This window comes from Cervus elaphus, chromosome X, assembly GCF_910594005.1.
Source record: "Cervus elaphus chromosome X, mCerEla1.1, whole genome shotgun sequence".
Taxonomy (NCBI): Eukaryota; Metazoa; Chordata; class Mammalia; order Artiodactyla; family Cervidae; genus Cervus; species Cervus elaphus.
The window spans coordinates 75738315-75748837 of NC_057848.1; the positions used below are offsets into that span (position 1 = coordinate 75738315).

The 10523-nt window shown below is 41.5% G+C and overlaps 1 non-coding gene across 1 annotated transcript; it reads left to right on the top strand.

Moving 5' to 3' along the window:
• The first annotated feature begins 10220 nt into the window (after positions 1-10220).
• On the top strand, positions 10221-10293 carry TRNAC-ACA. The gene has a single exon. It is a non-coding gene; the product is annotated as a tRNA-Cys (tRNA).
• The last annotated feature ends 230 nt before the right edge of the window (positions 10294-10523 follow it).

Genomic DNA, 10523 nt, shown 5'->3' on the forward strand with positions numbered 1-10523 from the left:
TGTGTTTCTCACACATAGACCTTTAATGCCTCTTTGGAGTTTATTTTTTAATGAAATCTTTGTAGATTCCAATGCAATTTTGAGAAATAATTTGAAGACTTTGTATTGGGGAACTGTCCAGAAACTCTGTCCAGTTTCCCCAATAATAACATTTTGCAAAATTATAGTAGTTTTCACAACCAGGGTATTGACATGGATACAATCCACTGATCTTATTGAGATTTTTCCATTTATACTTGTGCTCATGTATGTGTATATACTTGTGTGTATGGGTGTGTCTGCTGAATTCCATACAGTTTTATCCCCTGGGCAGGTTCATGTATCCACCATCACCATCAAGGTATTGAATAGCTCTTCCATCATTGCAAGGATCCTTCAGATTGCCCTTTATAATCATACCCATTTCCCTCCAGGGACTACATGATGGTTCCATCCCTAACTCATTGTTCAGTTACTGAGTCGTGTCCAACTCTTTGTGACTTCATGGACTGCAGCACGCCAGGCTTCCCTGTCCTTCACCATCTCCTGGAGTTTGCTCAAACTCATGTCCATTGAGTCAGTGATGCCATCCAACCATCTCATCCCTGAACACCTGGCAACCACTAGCCTGTGCTTCATCGCTGTAATGTTGTCATTTTAAGAATGTTATACAGGGGCTTCCCGGGTGGTCCAGCGGCTAAGACTCCGAGCTCCAATGCAGGGGGCCTGGGTTTGATCCCTGTTAGGGAACTAGATCCCACAAGCCATGACTAAGACCTGGCACAGCCAAATAAATAAATAAATAATAAAAATAAATATTAAAAAATATGTTATATAAATGGGTCCATACAGTATGAATCTTCTCAGGATTGACTTTTCACTTGGCATAATTCTCTGGAGATTCATCCAGTTCATTGCATGTATCGTAGTTCACTCCTTGTTTTTCATGAGTAGAATCCCATGTTGTGGTTGCTACCTCTGTTTGTTTATCCATTCACCCGCTGAAGGACATCTGGGTTGTTTCCAGTTTGGAACTAATACAAACAAAGCTTTATCAACATTCATGTATGGGGTTTTGTATGAACATAAACGTTAATGTCTTTGGAATAACCATCCAAGAGTGCAGTTGCTGGGTTGTACAGAAATTATATATTTAGGTTTTTTTTGCATATTTAGTTTTATAAGAAATGGCTAAATAGTTTTGTACCATTTTGCATTCCTACCAGAAATTTCTGAATGATCCATTTCCTTCACATCCTTCCCAGTGTTTGATGGTGCTGCTATTTTTTTCTAATGATTCTGATAGGGGTGTGGTGGTATCTAACTGTGGTTATAATTTGCATTCCTTGATGGCTAATGATGTTGAGCCTCTTTTCATGTGGTTTTTGTAATCTGTATACTCGCTTTGGTGAAAATATCTTCATGTCGCTTGCCCATTTTCTAATTGGCTTATTATTTCTTATTGTTGAATTTGAGAGCTCTTCATATATGCTAGACGAAAGTCCTTTGTTGGATACGTACTTCGAAAATATTTTCTTCCAGTTTGCAGTCTTTTAATCGTCTTCACATGGGTTTTTGCAGAGCAGAAGTTTTACATTTTGATCAGGTCCAATTTGTTGATTTTTCGTTTTACAGATCGTCTTTCTGGTGTCAAGTCTAAAAACACTTTGCCTAATCTTAAATTGTAAAGATTTTGTCCTATTTTTTAAAAGTTTTATTGTTTTATGTTTTATATTATGATCCATTTTGATTTAATTTTTGTGTAAAGTATGAAGTTTTGGTCTCTCTTCATTTTTTACCTATAGATTTTTTTGCTGATTGCTCCAAGTTTCCACCATTTGCTCAAAAGGTTATCTTTCCTTTATTGGATCTATTTTGCAGATTTGCAAAAAATCAATGGATCATTTTTGTGTGCACCTCCTTGATTTTTTAACCTTTTCAGGACTTTGACTGGCTCTGGGTTCCATTATACTTTGCCTTAATTTCCTCTGAGATATGTAAAAAGTGAGTCATTTTGTAACGATAACCATATTGTAATTAACAAGGATTTTGCATCAATATCTAATAAACACTGATCATGTAGTAGGAATTTAACTTGATTATTGTTAGTTTCAACTCTTCAAGGGACTAATTCTAACAATTAAATTAGCCTGAAGTCATAGAGAATCATGAGGGGAATCAGAACTTAAATGTATAAAAATACAACTTTTTTTTTTTTTTTTTTACTTCAGAAGACTAAGAGGGGAAACTTCAAAGCTATCAGATCATAGAAATGTTAGAAGAGAAAGCAGCAGATAGGAGTGTCTCAGTTATGAGGTTCTGCCACCTAATGAAACTAAATGTCTGTTTTTATTCTATCTACTAGGTGGGCCTTCACTTATATATAGTTATGTTGTCCTACATAGTAGTCGTGTTCTTAGAAATTTGTGTGCATGTCACCTCCACAGTGTAATGTACTAGAAAGAGTGCTCTCTAGACTGGAAGGCAGTAGGCCAGGCATCAAGTCCCAGCTCTGTCTCTAATCCACTTAGCTAGAGACATTGAATTTTGAGGGACTGTCATGAGATTATTGGTAATCATGATCCAGGAGGCACTGGACACATTAGATACTCTGTACTGTTATTAGCAGCTTTACATGAGGCCTTCCCTGGTGGCTCAGACAGTAAAGAATCTGCCTGCAATACAGGAGACCTAGGTTTGATTCCTGGGTCTGGAAGATCCCCTGGAGGAGGGAAGAGGACCTGAGGAGCATGGTGGGTTAAGGGTCACAGAGTCAGACACGAATGAGCAACTAACATAGCTCCCTCACTTACATGAGGCAACAAAAGCCCAAGCAACAGAAAAAATGTAAAAGCCACTATTATCCTGAAGGCTTGTATCTGATTTGGGCATGGGCCCTTGTGGCTCTCAGTTTATAGTCAGGAGAGGCTGATATTTTGAAGAGCTTGAGATGTTTTTTGACTAGAGCTTGGAAAACGGAATAATGTGGGGTCTGACTGCTCAATATCATTGGGAGGTGGTCTATTGAGTAGGCTTACCCATGGTCCAGGCTCAGCAGACTGATGTTCTGCCTCCTCTAGCCCTAGAAGTGAAGTGAAAGTCACTTAGTCATGTCTGACACTTTGCGACCCCATGGACTGTACAGTCCATGGAATTCTCCATGTCAGAATACTGGAGTGGGTAGCCTTTCCCTTCTCTGGGGGACCTTTCCTAACCCAGGAACTGAACACAGGTCTCCCGCATTGCAGGCGGATTCTTTACCAGCTGAAACACAAAGAAAGTCCAAGAATACTGGTGTGGGTAGCCTATCTCTTCTCCAGGGGATCTTCCCAACTCAGGAACCAAACTGGTGTCTCCTGCATTGTAGGCGGATTCTGTACCAACTGAGCTAATAGGGACATGAGACTGAGCCATTAGGGACACTAGCTTTACCTCTAGCTCTTAGGACATTGGAAAGAAGAGAAGTGTGACATCTAGTACTCCTTTTCAGTTCAGTTCAGTTCAGTTTAGTTCAGTCGCTCAGTAGTGTCCAACTCTTTGTGACCCCATGAACTGCGGCACGCCAGGCCTCCCTATTCATCACCAACTCCCAGAGTTTACCCAAACTCATGTCCATGGAGTTGGTGATGCCATCCAACCATCTCATCCTCTGTTGTCCCCTTCTCTTCCTGCCCTCAATCTTTCCAGCATCAGGGTCTTTTCAAATGAGTCAGCTCTTCACATCAGGTAGCCAAAGTATGGAGTTTCAGCCTCAATATCAATCCTTCCAATGAATACCCAGGACTGATCTCCTTTAGGAGGGACTGGTTGGATCTCCTTGCAGTCCAAGGGACTCCCAAGAGCCTTCTCCAACACCACAGTTCTTAAGCATCAATTCTTCAGTGCTCAGCTTTCTTTATAGTCCAACTCTCACATCCATACATGACCACTGGAAAAACCATAGCCTTGACTAGGCGGACCTTTGTTGGCAAAGTAATGTCTCTGTTTTTTAATATGCTGTCTAGGTTGGTCATAACTTTCCTTCCAAGGAGTAAGCATCTTTTAATTTCGTGGCTGCAATCACCATCTGCAGTGATTTTGCAGTTAGTCACTGTTAAATAGAGTATGTAAATAAAGTTAGCCACTGTTCCCACTGTTTCCCCATCTATTTGCCATGAAGTGATGGGACCAGATGCCATGATCTTAGTTTTCTGAATGGTGAGCTTTAAGCCAACTTTTTCACTCTCTTCTTTCACTTTCATCATGAGGCCCTTTAGTTCTTCTTCAGTTTCTTCCATGAGGGTGGTGTCATCTACGTATCTGAGGTTATTGATATTTCTCCCGGCAATCTTGATTCCAGCTTGTGCTTCCTCCAGCCCAATGTTTCTCATGATGTGGTCTGCATATAAGTTAAATAAGCAGGGTGACAATATACAGCCTTGATGGACTCCTTTTCCTATTTGGAACCAGTCTGTTGTTCCATGTCCAGTGCTAACTGTTGCTTCCTGGCCTGCATACAGGTTTCTCAAGAGGCAGGTCAGGTGGTCTGATATTCCCATCTCTTTCAGAATTTTCCACAGTTTATTGTGATCCACACGGTCAAAGGCTTTGGCAAAAATAGATGCTTTTCTGGAATTCTCTTACTTTTTCAATGATCCAGCAGATATTGGCAATTTGATCTCTGTTTCCTCTGCCTTTTCTAAAACCAGCTTGAATATCTGGAAGTTCACGGTTCACATATTGCTGAAGCCTGGCTTGGAGAATTTTGAGCATTACTTTACTAACGTGTGAGATGAGTGCAATTGTGTGGTAGTTTGAGCATCTTTGGCATTGCCTTTCTTTGGGACTGGAATGAAAACTGACCTTTTTCAGTCCTGTGGCCACTGCTGAGTTTTCCAAATTTGCTGGCATATTGAGTGCAGCACTTTCACAGCATCATCTTTCAGGATTTGAAATAGCTTAATTGGAATTATGTCACCTCCACTAGCTTTGTTCATAGTGATGCTTCCTAAGGCCCACTTGACTTCACATTCCAGGATATCTGGCTCTAGGTGAGTGATCACACCACCATGATTATCTGGGTCATGAAGATGCCTTTTGTACAGTTCTTCTGTGTATTCTTGCCACCTCTTTTTAATATCTTCTGCTTCTGGGTAAGGAAGAGTTAAATAAGTCTCCAAAAGTGTAGTGTATGAAAAACAGTATAATCTGTGATTTTGATTATGTTCAAATTTCTGTGCATCAAATGTCATCTTAGTGGAAAAATGTCAAACAATATAAGGAAATATTTAGACCTCTTATTCCTGACAAGGGGGTAGAGTCTGTAAAGAATATATTAAAATCTCTTATCAATCAAAGCTGAAAAACAAATATGTTAAAAATTGAGCAAAAAAACAAAAACAAAAACAAACAAACAAAAAAAACACACACACAAACCAGAATCAGGGAATTCACAGAAGAGAGCACCTGAAGAAGGTCATGAGTATATGTTCAACATCACTAGTAATCAGGGAAATGCAAATTTAAAACATACCCCTCATGATTGGCAAAATTTTAAAAGTCTGATAATACTAAATTTTGACTCAAATGTGAGAAACTGGAATTCTCAAACACTGATTCTGATGGTATAAATCGTCATAAACACTTTGGAGAGGAATTCGGAAATATTGAGTTGTTTCCAAGGTTATTTCCAAGGTTAAAATACTATGTATAAAATAGATAACTAACAAGAACAGATTGCATGACATAGGAAACTCTACTCCATGCTCTGTGGTGACCTAAATGGGAAGAAAAAAAAAAAAGAGGGGATCTATGTATAGGTATGGAGAAGGCAATGACACACTGGACCTGGTTGACTCCTCCAATGGCAGGTGACTCCACAGAAGACTCGGGCTATTTTGTTTATGCACTGAAATCCTTGGCTACTTTCCTCCCTCCCAACTCTGAGAAGGTGGAATTCCCTAGTTGTTCCACCATCATGTTACCACTGTGGTCATCTACCAACCTCAGAGCACAGAGCCTAGGAAGACTCCAATTAGTTCCAGTGGCATCTGTGTGCCTAGCTCCCATCAAATAAGTTGCCAAGGAATAGGAAAAAATGGAAACAGACAACATCTGTGGCCATATTTAATTTCCAGCCAAGTTCAACTAGTCCCCACTGTAGAACCTTTGATTTGAACGCTGTTTACTCTTAGCCATATTCCCAACTTATCTGGGGACTTAAATATGCACCTAGAAAGCTGTGGTTATTAAGACTATGGGACTTTTCACAAACCCCTATTCCACTCATCTGAGCACATGGGCATAACCGGCCACTGAGAGGACTGCCTGGGGGCATTTATGGCTTTTTAAAAATTCATTTTACAGATGTTTGGCTCACCACACTTTTCTGTAGGTCTCCTGTGTGCCAGAGACCAGGAGATGTACTCTACCCAAATGCGTGTAAATACATCAGTGCTATTTTCTTCACCTAATCCTTGTAATAGCTCTAAGAGTTAACAACGTCATCTTTGTACAGACCCAGCACATAGATGGACTTCAGTGCTCAAGCTGCTTGGTTGCTGGTTCCCTTTGAAAACTGGAGGATGATGGAAACAATGACAAGAGGGACTTGATCTCTGGATATTGTAGACTCTCTCTCCATGGGTTTCCTATCTTTCCATAATCTCTCTACCTCTCTATCCATCATCTGTATACATACTTAATGATCTATAAGTATGTTTTGATGAAACACACATATGTATCTACACATGGACATATATGCATGTTGTTCCCTCATTTGACAGTTCCAAGAATGGGTATTACACTCATCTTACAGGTAAATATAAAAGGGCTCAAAAGCAAAAACTTTGATTAAGCCACTTGTCTGAAGTTACAAAGCACCTAAGTGGTGGGCTATGGCTTCCTGCTCAGCCTTGCCTGATTTCCAGGAGCTCCCAATTCTACCCAATAACCTTCTTTGACTCCTCAGTAGCCATCTTCCTTGCATTCCCCTAACTCAAAGAGGCCCAGAAAAAAAAATTGAGTGGGCAGCTTCCTCAGAGCCCACCAGTATCTGTTGTGGGTCCTCCCTCCCAGGCTTGAAGACTCAGGGAAAATCCACTGTCTCTACGCTATGACAGCTCTTTTGAAATGTGAAGAGAGGTCATGGCCCCTGGAGATCATTTCTGTCATTACCTGTGTGACCTTGTCTCTTATTCCCTTCAGAGCCTCGGTCTCCTAGACCGTTGATTGAAAAATTGAATTAATCCTCTAAATTACCTTCCAGCTTTGAGATTTTATGATTCGAGATTTTTTTTTAAAAGTCAGTCCTTCTCAGTAAAATCGAAGTACTCTGATCTGCATTTCCAAAACTAGAGAACATACTTGTGGATTAGCTGATCTGTACCAGGCAAAGATATTTGGCAGAAGATAAGCTCTTGATGAGCTGAAAATCAAAGCAGCCTGATCCCACATCACTTCAGCAAAGCCAAGCCTCAAGGCCAGTTCAACTGCCACCCTTCTCCAACATGACCCTTATGAAGGTCATTTGCCAGCTGGCCTCACATGATCCCTTACAGGCAAAGTCCCTGGTAGTATAAGGTAATGAAAGAAATGTTAGCCTGGGAGGTAAACAATCCGAGTTCTGGTCTCAGCCCAGCCAATTTGGGGCTATTATACTTTGGGCCAGTTTTTTCACCCCTCTGAGTTTCAGCTTCCTCATCTACAGTGTGGGTGAAAACAGTGACAATTCTTGCCCTATGTTGTCTTCACTGGATTGTTATGCAGTCTTAATGAGATAATAACTCAAAATTCAGTGTGACCAGCTAGACAGGGAAGTATCAGTCACACTTCAAATTTCTCCTGTAAGTGTTTTAATAACAGCCAAACAATGGACTCTTCCTAGAAGAATACAAAGAGAGGACATAATGACTGAGGCCCACAGCTGATTTGAGTAGAATTCAGTTTGGTCATAATCAAAATTAATGCACTTACCTTGAGTGCCCAGAACCAGAGGAGGCTGCCCACGAGCCCAACCAGCCTTGATGGTTCCCGGAAAGGTTGGTCTCTCCATTGTTGACTGATCAGTGGCAAATGGTGGAATCGTGCTTGAAAACACGAAATCATGCTAGAAAACAACAGTCTCCCACGGAGAGGAGGGTGGCATTATCCAGGCTGGTCCTTCTTCTGAGCCAGGTTTCCTCATTTCTTTCCGAGAGAGGTCTTTGCAGAATCCCCAGAGGAACAGGCTGTCAGTCCTGGACTTAAGCAGCTGGGCAATTCCTAAAATGTCATCTGTTCTCACTAAAGCCTCAGGACTACAAAGAGCAGAATTGGCCAGGTTGACAAGATTGTCTTTGCTCTATGACTCATTCCTCTCCCTGGGAGACTCGCAAGACAATTACCACAGGAAGAATCTTTTTATGGATTTTCCTCTGTCCCATGCAGACAAAGCCAACTGGAACAAAAGGAGTGTGAGGGACCCTGAGAAGCTGGGCAGCTGGTTGGCCAGGTGGGTGGGAAGACATACAGGCAGATGGGTAGCTGGGCAAGTGGGTGTGGGCTCTGGCTGGGTACCACAGGACACATAATCTGCAGACATCGATCATTGGTTTACAATGAGATTGGAGTCCAGTCTAGATATTTGTAGATGCTGAAGAGGCTCAGAAATTTCAAAAAGTAAAAGGAAAATTGAAAGAGATGGGAATACCAGACCACCTGACCTGCCTCTTGAGAAACCTGTATACAGATCAGGAAGCAACAGTTAGCACTGGACATTGAACAACAGACTGGTTCCAAATAGGAAAAGGAGTTGGTCAAGGCTGTATACTGTCACCCTGCTTATTTAACTTATATGCAGAGTACATCATGAGAAACGCTGGGCTGGAAGAAGCACAAGCTGGAATCAAGATTGCCAGGAGAAATATCAATATGCAGATGACACCACCCTTATGGCAGAAAGTGAAGAGGAACTAAAAAGCCTCTTGATGAAAGTGAAAGAGGAGAGTGAAAAAGTTGGCTTAAAGCTCACCATTCAGAAAACTAAGATTATGGCATCTGGTCTCATCACTTCATGGCAAATAGATGGGGAAACAGTGGGAACAGTGGCTAACTTTATTTTTCAAGGCTCCAAAATCACTGCAGATGGTGATTGCAGCCATGAAATTAAAAGACGTTTATTCTTTGGAAGGAAAGTTATGACCAACCTAGACAGCATATTAAAAAACAGAGACATTACTTTGCCAACAAAGGTCCGTCTAGTCAAGGCTATGGTTTTTCCAGTGGTCATGTATGGATGTGAGAGTTGGACTATAAAGAAAGCTGAGTGCCGAGGAATTGATGCTTTTGAACTGTGGTGTTGGAGAAGACTCTTGAGAGTCCCTTAGACTGCAAGGAGATCCAACCAGTCCATCCTAAAGGAGATCAGTCCTGGGTGTTCGTTGGAAAGACTAATGTTGAAGCCGAAACTCCAATACTTTGGCCACCTGATGTGAAGAGCTGACTCATTTGAAAAGACCCTGATGCTGGGAAAGATTGAGGGCAAGAGGAGAAGGGGACGACGGAGGATGAGATGGTTGGATGGCATCACTGACTCGATGGGACATGGGTTTGGGTAAACTCTGGGAGTTGGTGCTGGACAGGGAGGCCTGGCATGCTGTGGTCATGGGGTCGCAAAGAGTCGGAGACGACTGAGCGACTGAACTGAACTACCCAGAAGATATAAAAATCTTAAAAAATTTTTTTCTAAGAATTTTAAAGATGTTATTTTCACATTTAGCTCTTTAAGCTGCTTGAAGATTGACAGATTTTTGGTACAGTGTTAGGTAAAAATATACTTCAAAAAAATTTTTTTTGGCCATACTGCATGGCATGCAGGATCTTGGTTCCCCCACCAGGGATTGAACCCATGCCCTTGGCCATGAAAACACTGAGTCCTAACCACTGGACTTCCAGAGAATTCCCAAGATATATTTTTTAATCTTCATCATTCATATAAAGATAGCTAGGCTTCCTAGGCTTATATAGTAAATGTACCATCATTTTCCCCACTTTTTTCCATATGTGTGGAGAGCTGTTTCCAGTTTCTCCATTTTGTTCTGTCAGCTTGAATTCCTTCAGTTCATTTTTCTTCTTCAAAAAGTTTTGTTATTCTTAATCCTTTACTATTACAAATTTTTAATAAGATACATAATACAATTGACCCTTGAACAAGGCAGAGGTTAGGCACACTGGCCTTGTACACAGTCTAAATTTATAGTTGGCCCTCCATATCCCTGGTGACTTCCCTGGTGGCTCAGACGGTAGAGTGTCTGCCTACAATGCAGGAGACCCGGGTTCGATCCCTGGGTCAGGAAGATCTCCTGGAGAAGGAAATAGCAACCCACTTCAGTACTCTTGCATGGAAAATCCCATGTAGGCTGCAGTCCATGGGGTCGCAAAGAGTCGGACACGACTGACCGACTTCAGTTCAGTTCACTTCACTTCTGCATATCCATGGACTTCCCTGGTGGCTCAGATAGTAAAGAATCCACCTGCAATACAGGAGACCCGGGTTCAATTCCTGGATCAGGAAGATCCCCTGGAGA